The 20,336-nt window shown below is 44.8% G+C and overlaps 1 protein-coding gene across 3 annotated transcripts in view; it reads left to right on the top strand.

Annotated features, from left to right (window-relative positions):
- si:cabz01090165.1 (uncharacterized protein LOC100333421 homolog) overlaps nt 1-20,336 on the top strand; it is a 207,200-nt gene that overhangs the window by 32,830 nt on the left and 154,034 nt on the right. For all 3 annotated transcript variants that reach the window (XR_006843437.1, XR_006843436.1, XM_046390165.1), the window contains exon 2: nt 6,774-6,813. The gene's annotated coding sequence lies outside the window, so the exon portion shown is untranslated. The remainder of the gene's footprint in view (nt 1-6,773; nt 6,814-20,336) is intronic.

The following is a 20,336-nucleotide window of genomic DNA, read 5'->3' as shown; positions in this document are numbered from 1 at the left end:
CAGAATAAAGTCTTCCTCCTCTGATCTCATCTCCCTCTCATCCTGTTGGTTTTTTAGTCATAACTTCAAATCAAATGGCAAATTGAGCAGAATAGAAAGTGAGAAATGCTGAGAAAAAGAAGATGAAGGATGGAAACCTGAAGGGCAGATAAGGAGAGATGAAGCTGGAGAGGACAGACAGAGAGAGTGCGAATGAGGAAAGGAAGTCAAGAGAGCTAATGCAGCGAAGTTGTATTTTTAGAAACGGAAAGTGGATCACACACTTTATTTGGCATTTAAGTGGTTTTCAGAGCACTTTTATTGTGATAAGAGTTTACTAAAATTCGAAAATTTGATGAAAATATCAGAATCAGGCACTCAGAGGCACCATAACTAATGAAGAGGAAGATAAAAAAGGAGAATCCATGGATGAAGAGAAGACAGGAAAGAGAGGGAAGCTGAGGGGACGAATGGACATTGATTTGGCTCATTGACTGAGGATAGAGGGGAGTGGGGTGAGGGGGTGAGGGCGTGAGGGGGTCCCTGGGTAGCATTGGCTTTGTGCAAGACTGCTCCCATTATCCAGAAGCCCTTGAGGCTGAATGGGTCGGTGAGCTGACCGGACATCAAAAGTCATGAATCTGTCCTTTCTTCTTCTTCTTCTTCTTCTTCTCTGACCAGCAGGCTTTTGTCCTTCATTCTTCTCTCTCATCAGACTGAGCTGATGTCCCAACACATCAGCTCAGTCTGTTTGGTCTTCATGTCTTCTTCTCTCATGTCCTCTACGGTCCAGTCACCTGACGTCTCGTCTCTTTACCTCGTCGTCACTTCTCCTCTCCTCCCCATCTCTTCATGTGTCTTCCGTGTCCTCCTCCCTCCTTTCAAAACAGGAATGAGAGTGCAGCAGCCGACACTAAACGCCTCTTTAGTATTTTTCTCTGTGCTGTCATCTCGACGAGCTCCGCATCACATCAGTGTGTACGTTTGGCAGCAGAAACAAAACCCACATTTGATATCCTCTGTTTGTGTTCCTGCAGAGTTTGATCTGCTGTAATATCACAAAGTGGCATGACGTTAGTGTCAGAGTAGAACAGTGAATGTGCTAATCCTGTCAGCGCTCTGTGGATGAGCGTAATGTTGTCAAACTGTGACCGCGTTTGTCTCCGGGAGAATAAAAGTATCGCATGCAAACCAGAGTGGGAAATTTCACACCGGCTGTCAAAGCGAATGCTGCCGCGTACGACTTCACTTTCCTCTGGTCAGCGTGTCTTCCCTTCCCTGCTGCTTGTGTCTCTCAAGCCTGCTTTAGAAGGAGAGCTTCAGTTCAGTTCAGTTCCAGTTCTTTATCATATCTCATCTGTTTGACGGGCAAAACGGCACAAACTGACCACTTCAACCATTTGAAAAGCATCCCTTCTGCCCGTGCCACACACACAGACAGAAGCGAGCTGCAGTCATTAGTGCACTGACACATAATTGTTTAATGATAATTGTCATATACCAAAGAGAAAGTCCAGAGAGCCAGCTTTTCAAATATAGAAATGTTTGTCATTGGAATTGTGGCTGTTGATTGGACTAAAGAGTCTGAAGATGACACACATGATTTTCCAGTCAAAAGGGGGAGGAGGAAAGTCCAGTTCCAGAGGAGAAAAATTGCAGTTCTCCTGTTGTCTGACTGCAGATCCAGGTGAGAAGCTGGGGGGTCAGGGATCTTCCAGTAAGTCAAAGGATTTGTCTGGACGAGGTGAGATGCCTGCAGGCCTGGATTTCTTCTACATGTCCGACTTGAGACACAATAAACTCACCATCTCTTAGAGTCCAGAACAAAAGACTGTTATCTCCTTCCTTTCACCTTTTTTTTAACTTCATATTTCTTTGTATTCACAGTATAGTCTTTGTGTAGTCTTGCTTTATATTTGTAAGATATATGTATGTTATATGTTTCAGTGTAAAATCTAAGAAGGATGAAATATCTTGAATCCAGCCAGAAAGTTTTTAGAGCAGTTCACTTATTTTGACTGGAACTTAATGTTCGAAACAAGAATTCAGCTGTTTGATCCACACTGACAAGCATTAAACTATTTAGTCAAAGTCAGAATTTCTTATTTCAAACATTTTATCCTTTTCATCTCTTCATATTTTAAAATCAGAGCTGATGACCTTATTAGTCAGAGTGTTTGCTGTTTTTTTAGAGGAGTTTTACAGCCCTGTTACTTTTGCTATCTCGCCTTCCACTTCAGATTTTCTTTCAGTGAGCCCGTCTCACTTTGAGCAGAAGTACAAGCACATTTGTCTCAGTCAGAATTACTCTCCTACTTTGTAATAACAGCAATAGAAGAATATCCTGGGCTGTGTGGCCAGCTGTAGTTCAAGATGATTGCATTAGTATTTAACTTTAAACAGTGATCATTTTGACATGAGGTTGTGGTGGTGCAGTAGTTAGCACTATGGCCTCACAGCAGGAAGGCTGTGGGAGAAAGACATGTTCTCTTTCTTTCTGTTGTGTTTGATCAGATTAATCTTAGGATCTGAGTCAAAGTCCTGGCTGGGTTCAACAAACGGGTATAGCCTGTCCAGCCGGCTGTTCCAGGACAGTGTTCTAGTTCATTCTGTGGACTTAAAGCAGTGGAAACACAGCGGTCACCTATATTCTCTGCACTGGTTTCCTTTTAGAACTTCATCTTGAGTTGTGCTGTTCGGCCGACGCCCCTCCTCCCTCCTGACTTTGTCCTGTGTGATGACAACACGGAGCTGGCTAGCGTTGGCTGTGTGCTGAGCAGGTGTATGGTGTTCACCAGGTTGACCCTGGTGAACCTGAGTCAGCCCTGAAGCTAAAATGGACTGCTGTAACTCAGTGAAGCTGCTGGGAAACAGACTGTTTGCTGTACAGCAGGTGGCTACTGCGAGGAAAAACAAATTTACATAAAATGATCCATAAAAAGGCACCATATGAAATTAAATAAATGGAAAGCATTCCATTGTGACATAATGGATGGGTTTCAGTGGGCTCAGTATTCATCAGGTCTAATGGAGGAGGAGAAACAGCCCCTCATATGTGCTGTTGTCACCTTGTTGGAAGGGAAGCTTAGTTGTAGTTTCCAGTACCTCCCACTGTTCCCACTGCTGGCACGATGAAGCCTGCCCACCAGTGGTGTGTTGATGTGCATCATATGGACAGACTTCTGTCTTATTTCAAGTGTTAATGCACATTAATAGTTTGATTTCGCTCACTCTCCTGATCAGAAGAGCAGTCCAAACCTCTCACTGACTCAGGCATTTTAAACTTTTCTAATGGAGATGTTGTTGAAAGTACGAACTCGTCTATCATGCTCTTCTGAGAACGCAGTATCGCAGTCTGTAGGATATTTACTAACTGGACAGACTGGCCATAACATGATGCTGACAGGATTAGTCAGAAAATTAATCTGCTGCAGTTATCAGAATCAATTAATCAGTCTGCTGCTGATCTCCTCTTTTATTGCACGTAAACTTCTGAGCGTGCACGTGTGTGTGTGTGTGTGTGTGTGTGTGTGTTGTGTTCTCCTCAGTGGTTCTCTGCTAGTCGAGTTTGGAGCTACAATCATATATAAATAAATAAATAAATGTCTCCTTCTGACTGCTGCTGCTCTCTGCTCAACACCGCCAACTCGATCTGATCTGATCCGGCCACAGCCTCTGGCCACACACACACAGACACACACACACGTGCACACACATTCATACACACACACACACACACACATGCACAAACACACACACCTGAAAACATGGAGACTCACAGACAGATGCATATAGACACAAATAGGTTCATACACACTCGCTCTCATACACACGCGTGTGTGTATGAGAGTGTGTGTGTGTGTGTGTGAGAGAGAGAAGGCCGTTTGAATCATTCATAGGATGGCAGAAATCAACACAGAACCAATCTGACACACACACACACTCTTTTGAATGCATGGCTGCTCTCAAAACACACCTCAGGTATGCACCACTTACTGTGACTCACACACACACACACACACTCGGACAGACACACGCAGAGGACACACAGGGCGTCTGCTGCGGCTGATGACGAGCGTCAGCTGACAGGGACACACTGGACGGACTCGCCGTGAGACGCTGTGAGGCAGGACAGAGGACAGTCGGCTCAAACGTGGGCCGTGTCCACAGTCGGAGCTCTAATGAATATGTTTTTATGTCCGTCTGTGTGGTGAAACACTACAGAGCAGCTTTAATGTGCTCACAGACTCGTGCACCTGTCCTCTCCCACCTGTTCAGCCGACACAGCCAGCCTTAGCTTCATTACTGCAGTGAATATTCATGCTGTGAATATTCATGCTGGCTGACTGCAGTGCAGCCCACATGGTTGACATCACACAGTCTGAACACAACGCTGCCTGTCTCACTGCACTCAGGACAACTGAAAAGCTCAAAAGATTAAGAAAGTGTCACAACAACGCCAAATGAAATTGACTCAGAATCACACATTTATTTCATTAGTTCATTTCAATAGTTCTGTCTCAATATGCCACATATTAAACAGGACCACGCAGAACCACCTTTCAGAAGAAGCACCTCAGATATTTTGAATGAAAGATGAAGGAGTTGTCCATAGGGTGATGAGTGTGGAGGGAGGAGGAGGTGGTGTGTGTGAACCGCAGCTCTTCAACAGGAAACAGGCTCTTTTTACCAAAACCACCTGAAGGCACAGGTGAAATATTTAACTCGTGAGGTCTTCTCACAAGGTGATTTCTCAGTGATGAAGCCGGAAGCTTCACCAAATCCTTCATGCCAGTGTGCTGTGTTCTCATCACAGTGAACACTGTGGACGTTCATGTGGACATCATGTGTTTACTTCATATGTGTGTGTGTGGAGTCGGTCCAGCCTGCCTGTCTGCTGGTTCAGATGCTAATACATTCATGCCTCAGCACTTCTCTTGTTTACTTCTGCACTCCTATGTGAAACTATACACCATCATCAGCATAAAAACTTTCCCGGCTGCATGCCATTAGCCCACATAGCAACTTTTAAAAGGAAAAGCACACAATAAGAGACTATTAGCCTTGCCTTGAATCCATACCTCCAGCACTCCTCCAGTACTCAGCATCAAAGTGTGCCTCTGTGGTGCCGTCGTCTTTAAAAGCGCCTCAGCGTTAACGAAGGCGTGCAGGCGAGGAGCCGATAACGGGGCGTTGGATCAGAGGATCGGCTGTGCAGGTCCTGACACGGTGCTGCCACACAGTGAACGACTCTGTTTTGTGTTGTCTGAAGGTGAAATACACAACAGAGAGAGCAGAAATCAACATGCAGTGATCTCATTGGTGTTGGAGTCTAACAGGCACCAACGCTCACATCGCGTTATGTGCAGCACTAAGGAGTCCAACCTCTTCCGCTGTTGGACTGAGATCACACGCTATTTTTCCATCACGATTTAGCCTTTGCATACAGATAAACGCCTTAATAATTCTCACTATAGCTGTCGTGTTTACTCTGTGTTGTATCGTTTGTTGGCTGTGCGGTATGTGACCGTTACTGGCAGAGGGTTGGCGCTCGTGTGTTGGCGTTTGAATGTTCGATGCTACTGTATTTGTAGCTCATCGTGTTACTTATAAGATCATAAGAAGTCACTGGTGATGCTCATAATCAAATTAACAGCCGCCCTTCCCAAAATGAGAAGCAGCACATGCATGAGGACGGATGTTAGCGACGCCGTGTCCAGAGGTAGAGAGGCTGAGGGATTCTTCTAATCCACACGGCCTCGTGAGGTTTCCTCCAGTGATTTATGGAAAGGAACAGGAGTGAAGGGACGAAAGGAGAAAAGGGTGAGAAAGTGGGAGGCGACGACAGAAAGAGGAGAGGAGTTTGTGCTCAGAGCTGATTGATCTGTTTGTTGCTCAGTTTTTGTTCTGTCTCAGCATCTTTGCTGTCCATGTCCTCAAATCACACCCCCCCCTCCTGCTCCTTCACCACCTCCCCCTCTCCCTCCTCCTCCTCCTCCTGCTCCTGCACCACCTCCCCCTCTCCCTCCTCCTCCTCCTCCTGCTCCTTCACCACCTCCTCCTCCTCCTGCTCCTTCACCACCTCCTCCTCCTCCTCTCCCCTCCTCCTCCTCCTCCTCCTCCTCCTCTCCCTCCTCCTGCTCTTCTCCCCCTCCCCTCCCCCTCTCCCTCCTCCTCCCCCTCTTCCCTGTTTATAAGCCATCCATCAGAAACAGAGATGTGACCCAGTAATTTCTTCGTCTGTTTTTGCCTGCTTTTGTTCCTTCTCCTCTGCGATAACATCCATTTGTCAGCTGTCTCTGCACTTTGAAATGAATCCATTTCTTTATTGCAAAGAGATGCAGTTTGACAACAAATGCTAAAAGATGGAATGAGAATTGGTGTCATGGTGACTCAACTCAACTATATTCTCACAACATCAACTCTGACTCACGGTTTCCTCTGTGTGTCATCTCCTTCTTTTGCCCTTTCTGTCTCTGACTGCTCTCGTAAGTCTCGTAGTTTGTTTTAGCTACAGGACTGATGCTGAATTTTATTTTGAAGCCTGATCTTCTTCCTCTGTGCAGTTGAGCTCCATTAAGACCACGTTAGTGAGCCAGGCTGTCCTGACTGGGTGATGTTACTGAGAAAGTTTGTACCTGTGGGCAGTTTGCAAAGGTTGGCATCATCAGCAGGAATCCGTGAGCTACAGACAGGAAGTCAGTTGGTGTCTCAGAGAGACACTAATGCTTGTTTGGTCTGTTTATCTGTTGGTCTGTTGGCAGTAATAAAAGTGATTTGTGTTCTTGTTTCAGGTGTCATGAAGAACTGATGTGACAACCAGATGTCAGAAAGGTAAGTGATTAACTTTATCATTTCTCCACAGAAGACAGAGAAGAATTTAAAGAGTGAATGTGTGACACTGAACTCTATTTGAACTGTGGGAAGTCCCTGATGACAAACTGTAGGCTTTGATCAGGAATTCTGTCTGTCCAATCAATAATGGAGGGAGGGATGGATGAGTCAGTGGAAGGAAAACATGTATGATGAATTGTGGATTAATGGATTACAGACTTACTGAGCTGAACAGCAGATTAATGAAAGGCTGGATGTATAGCAGAGGACGCTGCCAAACAGAAGCAGTTATTGAATGGGTGGAGCATCTTGTCTCATTCGATGGACATTTTGTCTCGCCCCTCATCATCTCATACAGATGAGCAAGGCGAAGCTTGGTGTAACTCCAGTGTAAACCTGCTGGGGTTACGCTGGATATGAAAACAATCTTTAACCGCATGTTAGAAAGGCTTTTTGTCAGAAAGTCTACGTGAAACCCTCAGTGGCCTGACAAAATTATGTTTGTAGTTTAGGATGTGGGCTGAGGACATGTTGGACGTGGTATTACAAGGTCATGTAGGAGACAGGAGATACATGACAAACCCTAAAACGTCTTCACACACACACACAGCAGCTGTCCAGCCATCTTCTAATGGAGCTACGTCGTATCTGGTGTGCTGACCACTGACAGTCTGAATAATGGACGTCCTCACACTGTGGGATTAGAGTGGACGTTATCTGCAGCGCGTCCTCTATCTGATCACTGGATCTGTAAGTAAGACTGCAGTCGGCGGGATTCAAACAGACCACAGATAACAAACAGACAGGACTTCTGGACTGAGTCCATCCTCCTGTCTTCAAAGACAAACCGTGTAATAGAACTCAGCTCTGCTGGCACTTTCTTCTGTGTAAACTCTTGATTTCTGAAGGTGGGGTTCAAACACACACCGTTCTGTATTTGATCAGTTTAGGTGAAAAGCTAAACTTTTACTGCACATATGATGAGTGAGACCCGCATGGATGGTTGGTCAGAGATGTGACCTTAATGACAGCCAACCTGTCATCCAGCGTGTTGAAAACCAGTCGCTCAACATTTTATTAATACGTTGTTTTATGAGTTAATAACAGGACAGAACGTATGGACTGTGAACACAACATGGCATCAGCTGCATAACTCACCAGCCGGTCAGAACTTCCCACTACAGGCAGTGAAACGGCTTTGAAACAAAGTGAAGGAAGTCACAGGTCGTCCTCTTACGGTGTTTTAGGGTGTGTGTGGTGTGTAAGTGGCCACACGCTCCATACTGTGCATGTCTGAGCATGTACAGTCTAGTACAGTACAGTAGTACAGTCAGTGTGTGTGTGTGTGTGTGTGTGTGTGTGTGTGAGTGTGTGTATGTTTGTGCGTACGTGTGATGTGTGAGTCCTTGAACATTTTTTAGTAAAGAAGCAGCAGTGACGACTGTGCCGAAACAATGAACTCAGCATTAAACGGGGAATGAAGCAGACAACAGATGGATCACATGATGTGTCACCTGTGAGCATCACATTGGGCTCTGCCGGCGCCTCAGACAGGTTGATTAGTTCATAAGAGCCCAGCATGACAGTGAAGTGTGAGAGGCGACACACACCTGAACAAACTGGTCGGATCCGCTCAGATGTAGCAGATCAGGAAACAGGAAACAGTAACAGGAAAGCAGCTGCGTGACCCCAACACGTGACACTGATAACAACACAGTGGGGAACCTTATGAACATGCCACTTTGATACCTGAACTGGACATTTTCACATGACTAATACGCGACTGCTACATGATTACTACATTATATAGACAAAAGTATCCAGACAGCCCTCTCTGTGGGGCCGTGTCTCAGGGTTTGGGCTCGGCCCCTGACTTCCAGTGAAGGGAAATCTTAATGCTTCAGCACACCAAGACATTTTGGACAATGCTATGCTTCCAACTTTGTGGCAACAGTTTGTTGAAGGCCCTTTTCTATTCCAGCATGACTGTGCCCCAGTGCACAAAGCAAAGCTCCATAAAGACATGGTTGGATGAGTTTGGTGTGGAAGAACTTGACTGGCCCACACAGAGCCCTGACCTCAACCCCATCCAACACCTTTGGGATGAACTGGAACGGAGATTGTGAGCCAGGCCTTTTGGTCCAACATCAGTGTGTGACCTCACAAATGCTCTACTGCATGAATGGGCACAAATTCCCACAGAAACACTCCAACATCTGCATAGGTGTAAGTCATTGCCTACCTTCACATTTACTGCACACATGCTTGATAAATTGTTTTTGAATTATTAATGAGGCAAGAGAAAAAGGCTTTAACACACATACTTTGTCCTTGTCTAATTAAACACTCCTGGCAGTTTTTTGATATCTGTCCCCAGTTGTTTCTTCTCCCTTGACATAAGATAAGATTGATGAAGTAACTTAACCACTGTGTTGTCTTCTTCTTGTTTCGTCTTCTTCTACAAGGTGATGGATCGTTTTGCATGTTGTTTAGACACGAGGTTCCGTTCACATGTTATTGATGCTCTTGATTTCTGTATGAATCTCATGTAAACTGATGTATGGGTTGTTTAATGCACACAAGCCTTGTTCCAAACATCAATTATTCATTATCAAAATAAAACAAACCTTAACTTAAGATGATAATCGTTTCCTCTGAGACGTTCAGCACATCAGTCGACTTCTCCCGATGAAGTTAAAAGAAAACTTCAAACCCTCATCAGTCTCTGGTGCTGGACTCCAGGAAGACAGTCCCAGTTCTGTGCTTTTGAATGGATTCCAGGAGATTTATTTCAAGTCTTTAAAGTTTGTTGTGTGCTTTCTGAAGTTTGTTCAAACTGAGCTAATCCCTGTGTGTAAGCCCGCCACACAAACCTGTGCTCAGCCGCACACACTCGTAGCAGAGGGTGTTCTGAAGTCTTGTGTTTAATAAACCAAGCTGTCAGGGAGGTGCAGCATTAAGCCCCGTGGACCACATCAGAGTTTACCAAACAAACCAGCAGCAACCCAATATTAAAATGTCGTGTTCATTCACCTCATTAAGACAGAGCATTTTTAACCTTTCCATTGTTTGGTCATTTCCCCGTTAAAGGAATCGTTTGACATTTTGGGAAATAAACTTTCTAGCTACTACTTTCTTGCTGAGAGTTGGATGAGAAGAGTGTCACTCATGTTTGTTCACTAAACAGCACCTGCTTAGCTTAGCTTAGCTTAGCATAAAGATTGGAAACGAGGGGGATCACCAGCTCCACCCCGTCTGAAGGTAACAAAGCAGCTTCTGTTTGTTTCATGTGGAAAGTAGAGATGAGCGAGGGTTGTTCCAGTCCAGACACCGGGGTCTGAAACACGTCTGCGCCTCAGATGATGGCTCAGGTAGCAGCAAGTGCACAGGACTTTGATGCGTCCCTGCAGCGTCTTGTTCACCTGATGCAACTTAACATATTTTTACTGCAAAGGTAGCCAATTTATAGCAAGAGACATTAACTTCTCTGTATGTCAGTAAACTTACTGGCACAGCATTAGCTGATATGTGTGTTCAGCTATCACATTCAGGAAGGCTCTGATGTGGTTAGCTGACCCTGATGTTATCTCCTTTTAGAGTCAGACACCCAACAGAGATGGAGCAACACTCGTACTCGTTACCATCTCCAGCAGCTCACCCGACTGAGGAACACACACACACATGTGTTTGTGTTTGTCTGTTTGTCGTGTGTCTGCTGTTTGCTGCTGAGCAGGTGGTGCAGTGGGTCTGCAGTGAGACCAGATTCATTCGTTCACTTTCATGTCACTCTCACGTTCTGCCTGCTGTAGTCCATCGGTCACTGGACTGTCAAGTCTTCACTTAATGCAGCAGAGCAGTGGACAGAGACACAATACTGAATGTCTCAAGTGTCTTCCTTGGCTCATTGGTGTCAGCTCTGTGCTGTTCAGTGTAGTCATTACAGTGTGTGTGTGTGTGTGTGTGTGTGTGTGTGTTTCGGTGACACAGCACACAGTCAGAAGGAATAATGTCTGCTTCCCAGTGAAGTGTAGCTGGGCTCAGTGGAGGCTGTAGACGTGACTCACTCTCTAATTAAAGCTTTTCTTTAATTCCATTATGGTGATGGCAACATTACGTTTAGTCTTTCAGTGTGCGTCTCTGGTTCTGATCTGCCTCGTCATTGGAGCCATGAAACCAAACCACCAACACCTCACAGTTCACTGAATGTTAGGATGGTAATATTATTGTCAGGGTGTGTGTGTCCATAAACTTTAACTTTAAAGCTGGTTTGTGAACCGCCAATAAATAAGAAGAAGAAGAAGAAGAAGAAGTCAAGGGTCTAATCTGCTTGACTCGCTCCAGTGTTCAGAGAGGAAGGCAAAGACACACGGACGTGATCTGCTACCTCACTGCTTTTGTCCATGAGGAGGAGGTAATGATTAGCGTCATTTAAAACATACTGATATTTTAAACAGTGGATATGAGTTGGTATGACAGGAGGAAGCCTGCGAGATGGAAGGAAAACAGTGAGTGAAGAGAAGCAGCAGCAGGATCAGACGTGAAGCAGCGTGAAGACCAGTGGACTGAGAGCTCGTCACACGTTAAGGTCCGTCTCACTGCACCTGGTCAAACATCTGCATCTGAAGCTGCTCAGCTGAGTCTGAGCCGCGTGTGTGGAAACTCTAAAAATCAGTTTTATACGGTGAAGTGAAGTTTGGAGCGAGTATGAAACACTGTGAGAGTGAAAGAGTGAAGAAACTTAAAGTTTTTATCTTCGTCTTCATTCCTCACATTACGCGTCTCCTCACGAAGGTTTTCATTCACGTTATGTTAAAGGTGTCACAGGGCATGTTTTAAGGTTTTAGTGAGAGCAGCCGCAGCTGAACATTCACAGGAAGTCACTTTGAACACGTCTTCCTGTGGACGTCCACGCTGCCCTGGACAGGAAACCAAGAACTCAGCCCTGGCTGTGATGAAATGTGCCGCCTCAGAGTTGTTTCTACAATTCATGCAGTTCACATTCAAATGGCAGTTACACAAAATCTATTAGTGATTACAGTCATCGTAAGCATCAGTCTGTGTTATTACAGGAGAGCTTTTAGCCTTCAGTGAGCACCCATTATCCATCTCATCCTGCTCTGTGCCCACCCACTGACACACACACACACACACACACACACAGTGATCATGGCCTCCTGAAGCTGCTGTTCCTTCTCTAACCTCGGGGGTCTGGAGGATCCCTGCCTCAGTCTTAATTGCGTTCCTGCGGGCTCGACTCGCCCCCTCCGGAGAGCCGATAGTCTTCGCTGTGTCTCTGATCTTAACGAGCCTTATTAACTAACATGGCAGCCGTGAGGGCTTCAGGGACAGCAGGGCTGTTATTGGACAGAAATAAAGGCTGGCGTGTCCTGCTGCTGGAGGGACATTTTGAATTAGGAGGGACCGTGGATCACAATGGCCGCCGAGCCGCTTCAGAATGTTATCTCTGAGCTAATTAGTCGAGTCATTTCTTTTCCTGCTAAAACAATGATTTAGTTTGATGGTGATGATCTGGTAGCAGCTCACTAAATGTGAACGTGACATCAAATGTGCTGTTTAGGGATCAGACCGTATCTCGACTTTTGTTTTATTTTTTTATTTTATAATCTACTAATCTTAAAAGAATCTGAAGCTCAGAGTTACTTCTGACCAGCGAACTTTTAATTCCATGTACCTTCACTCAGTAAGAGCAGGTGATATTCAGGATGTGGACTGAGATGATGATGTTGAGCAGAATGCGACACTGCAGCTCACTGCTGTTGAAGCCTGCTTAAAGGTTCGATGGTGTCGCAGCTCCATCAGATGATGAGCCAGACTCAAGATGGTTACTGAAAATCTCACCCACATGTTTGTGTCATCTGGGTACATCCCATAATATCCCCACAGTCTTTGGACTGCTGGTCGGTCAAGAGAAATCAGTGCGAAGACACCAGCTGGAGTGACAAATCAGACGCCAGATTCAGACGACTTCACTGATCTTTGCTGCAGGACGGCTGATCTCTCAGCCAGGCGGAGCAGGAAGCTGCTCATGGTGGGTGGAATTCACAGCAACGTAGATTCCTGATGGTCTGGTAGCTTCACAGGGAAACATGAGGCGACTGTTAAACACATCTGTGTGTGTGTGTGTGTGTGTGTGTGTGAACATCAGCTCCTAACATGCTGACCTTATTAAATCCTGTTTTAGTCAATTCTTTATATTTCTCTAACGTCTTCTGTTATTTATTCCTCACAGCTGAGGCTGAAATGTCAGTGATCCGTTTCCTCCACACGTTCACTTAACATTTTGAAATGTCGTATTTAATTTCATGACTAATTCAGTTATTTTATTTTTGGATATTTTATGACTTTTTGAACTTTGCTGCTTCTTTGCATCCCACCTGCTTCTGCTTGTATATGCTCATCATATGATTTGTCCCATAGGTGTTTGTAGTAAAGATAAATAAAAAAATAATAGAATGTATGCTACACGTTGCTGTTATATTATGTATGAAGGTAAAATGTATTTTTAAATATTGTATTATGATAACTGATTGTTTTTCCTTCAGGTCAGTCAGTCAGTTAGGTGAACTTGACATTATGATACAATACAAAAGATGCTGAGTTTCAACTCTGAGCATCCAAACAAAACTAAAACGTTTTGTCTTGAATCCTCTGGATGCTCCTTGTGAAACAGGAATTCACAGCAAACGCCAAACATTTTTGTGTGCCAGATTCAGACTGAAGGCTCTTCTCATAGACTGATGTGAGTGATGACGTTTTTACAGGATTTTTTACTGATTGTGGATGCAGAGATCAGATGTGAGATGCGTTCAGGTGCACGTGTGTGTTCGGACAGTAAACTAGCCTGTGGTTCGTAGCTGCTGCGTGGTGATTGAGGTGAACGCACACTCATCCAGACGTCCAGCCCCGTGGCACCGTCAGCTCTGATAGGCTGTAATGCAGCCTGACACACACACACACACACACACACACACAGCGGAGGAGGACGATCCTGAAGATCTGGGCTGAAACATGCCGGGCTTCGCTCTGCGTCGAGTCGTCTGAGCACGAGCTCACATTAATGTCTGCAGACACGCGAACTCGCAGCAAGAGAAAACTGAAGCTTAAGCAGTTGAACCAAAGTGAAAACAAAGTGAAACGCAGACTGACAAATAAATCAGATGTAACAAACTCCGTCCAGATGCAGAGTCGAAGTGCAGGCAGAGAGCAGACAGCAGAATATCAAGGCCAGTACTGGCCTGACTAAGAGACAGGTGTGGCAGACAGGTGCATCACCTCACCTGTTGTTTTAGAAGCGTTCCAGATGTTTGGCTGTGAAACAGGCGCTCAGCTCAGTGTGAAGCAGTTATACTGTGCAGGTTTGTTTCAGGTCCAGCTGCTAACTTAAGGTGAAAAATCTTTTCATGTTTTTTTGTGAATCCAGATTTACTGAACTCGATAGAGAAAATACATTGAAGAAGCTACGTTTAGCTGGCAGTGCAGTCACACATTACACATTTGAATTCATCCTCTGCCTCTAATGGAGCCTCTTTGCTCCACGTTGGCAACAAAGACAACATGTGAATAGTGAAGCGTGAGGGCGAAGAGACGCCGTCATGGTTTGCTGCCTTTTCATGACTGTAAAAACAACCATAACAAATGTGTTAAAGCCACACAGTAAGTTTTAATCGCATGTTTCCTGGCTGGCAGTGGGAAGCTGACTCAAGTTTACTCCAGTTTATAAAAACATTTTCTGTAGATGATTAAAAACAGTGTTTCTCATTCTGAGGCTGTTCTGTAAAAACATTTCTGATCAGTTATAAATTTAACTACTTCTGATCAATTCATATCGATATTAGACTGCTTACCCACGCCCACTTCCATCTTGAAGCCCCACCCACTTCAAACTGTCAACTTTAAACTTTATTTTACCAGAAATACACCGATCTCCTCCTCCAATCTCCCGCTTCATGTGAACTGAGCCAACTTTGACTAATGAAACTGAATTAGAAATCATAGTTAGAAAATAGCTGTCCCATCACGTCTCCACAGTACCATACAGATTACAGATTAGATTAGATTAGTTTAGAGATTACATATGACTACATTAGGTCACATTAGGTTAGCTTTTAGCCTTATGTCGCCCTAGCGTTTTAGATTAGCCACAGCTGATGGATCTACAGTCAAACTGCAGTTAACACACACACACACACACACACACACTGACACACTTCACATCTTGCTGCTCAGTGCTTTGATTGGTTGCAGATCTGCCTTTTCATCTTACAGTTTGGTAACCTGAACCTGCTGCCTGAAAGCATCAGCTTATTCTCTTTGTGAAGGATGCAGCTGCCGCTTGTGATGAGGGATGAATTATTGATTGTTTGAATGAGGCCAATGTATGTTATGCTGCAGCTGCAAAAGGATCATGCAAATTTCACTTCAAGTTTCTGGCACAGGCTGCTGTCAGACGGAGGAGGAGGAAGGAGGAAGGAGAGAACAGAGGACATGAGAGGAGGGGGAGGACGGAGTCAGGACAGACCCAGATCTGTGACTGCGTCCTGGCCTACAAGGAGAGGAGATGAGTGAATGTGGCCTTTGAATAGCAGTAATGGGAGCAGGCAGCCTCTGGACTGCACACAGAGGACAGACCCTGCTGGCTGCGAGCAGCCACATGACGCTAGCTAGCTAGCTAGCAGCAGTGGGTCAAATTTCTGCTGGAGCCCCCTCAACAGATCAAGAGACTGCAGCTCCACTCGGCTTAGCAGCCGACTTGACACGTTGTGTTATGTGTGAGATACAACATGACATGACTTGACATGACATGACATGACATGACATGGATTCATGTTTGTGTCTTTCACTTCAGCTTTCACATCCTTGCATGACGTTATCATCATATCTTTATAACGATGCAGATGATGACTGAATGTAAAGTGCTTGTAAAGTCTGCCACAGAAACTGTGTTGTGTTTACAAAGTTGGCTAACTGAGACAAAAAACACTAAAATAATTCGAGAGTGGTTGACTTTTGTTTAGTAAGTAACCTTAACTGATTCATGTGTTCAAATCAAACTTTCTGTTGTTTGTCCAATAGATTCATCGACTGCCTGTTTCAACAGTCCACTCACACTGAACATTACTGATGCATGCTGACAGATTTGGACCAATCAGAGCAGTGCTTGTGTCACTGACCTCCAGTCCTCTGGATCAATAGAGTAACAGGCCAGATGTGGAGATCTGTGTCAGCCTCAGTGTTTGTCCAGCTGCCGCCCATCGCATCTGACACTGTTAATAGGATTTAAACAGCAAGTGTCACATCTGGCATGTGACAGACACACACCTCAGCACAGCTGGCACACACACACGACTCAGCTCTGTCAGTGTCATTAATTATGTGGTTCAGCTCCTGTACGATCCCTGCCTCTGCTAATCGTGTCTGTCTGTGCTCGGTCTGGAAACATGATGCTGCACTGGAGTCAGTTTTGGATGCCACATGTCAAAACACATTTTCATTTTGAGGTTTTGTAGGATGAATGTCTCAATGTCCACATCTGGACAGACATGTTGCTTTAATCTGTCACACTGCAGCAGGCACACTCGGTGTGGGACAGGCTGGACAACATGTGGTCACCATATTTTTTGGTGTTTGTTGTTTAAAGTATGAAATCCCTGCTTCAGAAACGAGATGGCAGCTTGTTGACTTCCAAGAGCATGTAAAGTACAAGAGACATGCCAAGTAGTAATGAAAAAGGAAGGGAAAACCAAGCCACAACAGGACTGAACAGTAAATTATTATCAATAAGACCGTGTTTATCCTGTGTTATTAGCAGCTTTTCCCAACTGCAGTTACTAATCAGCTTAGACTTTGTCCATTACATGTAATCAGTTACAGCTGAGCCCACAGTGTGAGGTAAAAAGATGATGATGATGATGTTTCATGAAGGCTGGAGTGATGAATTGGTCCTGGCTGTGCTGATAAGCAGGGCAGCACTCGGCTGATGAGCCTCTTGTTTCATATAATGAGTTTTATTGACACGGGTGGCTCGGTGTGATTAGCGCTGCTAATAGACAAACAACTGTCCGCTCTTATATTGGACAGCCGCTTCAGCTGAAGGCACCAGGGAGGACGGAAGAGACACGCAGTCAGCACTCAGTGTGTCCTCGGCACCGGCTTCTTCTTCTGCTGCTTACATTAGCAGTTAATATCGGCTTAGTGGGGTCTAAATGCTGAGACCACAGGACACTGTTCAACAACGGCAAGAGACTTTTGTGCCTTTTCAGTTAAACAGAGTTCTGTAACGGTTTGTGTACTTGTGCCGAACCATCAGAGTCTGAGGTTCAGGGTCAGGGTCATTTACACACTGTGTAGATGGTCACGTTTAACAGTAGAAGAGAAGTTCACAACCTGGAAACCTTTGACTGTGAGCCAGTCAAACTATGAGCACAAATGAACAGCTGGAGCTGGAGGACACGAAAATATACTTTAAATCAGCTGTTGGGAACAATTTTGGTTCCTAGTCAGCTCAAAAAGACAGCAAGCAGGTGAACTAAGAGTCTTCAACTGGACCCTGAGTCCTCTGAGAGGGACACAGTACAACCACAACTTCACACTGTTGGTCCTGCTGTGCAGATGACCTGATTCATCCAGTTGTGAAATTATTCCACTTTGTGGTTTTTGTGAATTTTTAATGTGGAAGCAACATGGACACTTTGAAGCTGATGTTTTTTATTTATCAGGGTTAACTTTTCCACTGAGCGTAGTTCACTCCACGTGGACAGAAACTAAGTGAAACTGTAATGCAAATTACATGTGGTCCAATAACTGATGTGCAATACATGAATCAGTAAGATGTTTTAAACCGTCAGTCAAACATTCACTATTTATCCTGCGTACATGATGTCGTGTATTGTTGCATATTCAAACTTTTCACTGACTTGTAAATTTGGTCCAGAACATTTATTACAACAATTATTCTGACAGCACATGAATGCACTGTTAAATTCAAGGATTCAAGGAGCTTTATTGTCATTTCACACATGTAGAAACACGAGGTGGAATGAAATTAGTTTCCTTGTTCCCGGTATAAGCCCATCAATCTACAAAATACGTAATACTATAAATATAAAACAGCACTTTATAAATATAAAAACAACCAGAATAAGAAATATAAACAGTGACAGAGATGACAACAATATTTACAGCAGTATTGTGGTATTGTGAAGTGAAAAGAGTAGTGCAAAGTTCTGTGCAAGATGGCTGCATTGTGCAATGTTATGTGGGTGGTTGTTGGGGAAGGGAGAGGGAGGGTGATGTGTGTCGGGGGTGGAGTGGGGATGGGGTAGCAGCAGGGGCTGCAGAGGACCTCCAGAGTTCAACAGTCTGTTCCTCAGTCTGGTGGTCCTGCTCTTGATGCTCCACAGCCTCCTGTCTGAGGGGAGAGGGGCAAACAGTTTGTGTGAGGGGTGGGTGGGGTCCTTCATGATGCAGGAGGCCCTTTTACTGCACCTGGAGGTGTAAATCAGAATCAGAATCAGAAAAGACTTTATTGCCATGTAAGCAAAGAGCTTTCACATTACTAGGAATTTGTCTTAGTGATTGGTGTATACATAAAACGTAAGAACAAGTAACATATAATAATAGAATAAAATAAGATAAAATAGAATAGAATAGAATAGAATAAGGTTAAACAAAATAAAATAAGATAAGTAAAATAAATATGGTTCTGGAAGTAGTGCAAGTAGGTGAGAAAAACAGGCGGCAGGTGAATCAATACAGGATCGCAGATCAGTGACCAACAGCAGAGGGGGAGAAGCTGTTCTTGTGGTGTGAGTACAGGGGAGGAAGGGGGAGATGTCTTCCCCTTCTGAAGTCCACAATCATCTCCTTGGTCTTCTTCACGTTGATGCAGAGGTTGTTCTCTCTGCACCAACCCTCCAGGCGTTCCACCTCCTTCCTGTAGTCGGCCTCGTCGCTGTTGGCAATGCATCCAACCACAGCTGTATCATCCGCAAACTTCACGATGAGGCAGCTCAGATGTTGCGCTGAGCAGTCGTGTGTTAGCAGGGTGAACAGGAGGGGGCTCAGCACACAGCCCTGGGGGGGCTACTTATCTCTGCTTGTACTTTATTTCAAATGCAAACTCTTTCCTAAAAAGGAATGTTAAGACTTCACCTGGAGAAATGTATATCTTTTTAAATCCTGTCTTTTACACAGAGTAATCTTGCCATGACCTTTAAGAGTAGGACCAGCTGTTTAAAGTTTCTTCTTCTGACTGGGCTAAGTTCCTGTCTGGTGAGCCCGCTCGTCTTGTCTCTCGTCTTGACTCAACGGTTTTGTCCCTGCAGCGTCCATACTGCTGCTTTGCTGAGACTTCAGTCAATGATGTGATGACATGTTACAATATGGCGACGCGTCACCTGTTTCCACACCCCCCACTCGCTGCGTGGCGTCCTCTGATTGTGGCCGCTGACATTTAGAGACACGACAGCAGCTTACACAGCAAGTCCCTCCACTCCTGTCTCACTTTAACATAGTTAGCTGAACAAGTCCTGGTCTCATGGTGACAGCCGATGATGTGTGGAGGGGACACAGCCTGACAGATGGACGTCCACCCTTTACTGTGTGTGAGGGTGTCCTACGCCCTGCTGGATCACAGGGATACTCACATTTATTGGATTGTGAGTGTGAAGAGCAGTGCACTGACCTGCTGCAGCACATGATGATGTAACACAGAGACAACAGGAAGCAGATGTTTGAGATGCTAATGAGAGAAACCATTCATCTGCCAGAGGTTTGCCTCCCAAAGGTGACAACACCTCATTCCCTCTCCTTCGATTGATGTCACAACCTCCATCTGTGGCCACTTTGCTCTGCTCATTTCTTCACTCGGAGCTCAAAGATGAGGATTTCCTTTTTCTGGCAATATCTCACGCGACGCAGCCCTTTAGCTGGACACTCACAGATAAATATGAAGGATTTCTGGCTCTTTTTTGGTTACAGTACAGATGATTAGTGCAGCAACAAATGCAGGTTCAGGTAGTGAGTGAGGTTAGTATTGCTTTTAGGGATGTACCAATCGGACTTTTTCTGTCGCAGTGCTGATTCTGATATCCAAAGTCAGTTGACACTGAGTACTGATATGATTTTCTTCAGTCTGCAAACAGCAATACACAGTCTGCATCAGCACCAAACTCAGCTTCAAATGTAAAGGCCTTTAAACAGCAGGGACAGGACAAAGAAATGACACAAAATACTGCAAACATATCAGTGATGCAAATTTAGGAGAGTATGGTCCAGTTTGTGAATCTGATGCTGACGCTTTGTGTGCACCATTCAGGATCTGTGGCCAACACAAAGCCTTCCTGACTGAGCAGGTCAGCAGCTCTATTCTGTTCTGCATTCTGTTCAGGCAGCCACTGGTGTTCATTCGCTTCTGTGAAAATCACTACTGCGTTAATTATTTTTTATCGGATTAAAGCAGTGGATATCTGCACTTAAACTTTAGTACCAAGCGACAACACTGC

Source organism: Scatophagus argus, chromosome 5, assembly GCF_020382885.2.
Source record: "Scatophagus argus isolate fScaArg1 chromosome 5, fScaArg1.pri, whole genome shotgun sequence".
Classification (NCBI taxonomy): domain Eukaryota; kingdom Metazoa; phylum Chordata; class Actinopteri; family Scatophagidae; genus Scatophagus; species Scatophagus argus.
Note: the sequence above shows the minus strand (reverse complement) of the source record. Positions and strands in the feature narration are given on the sequence as shown.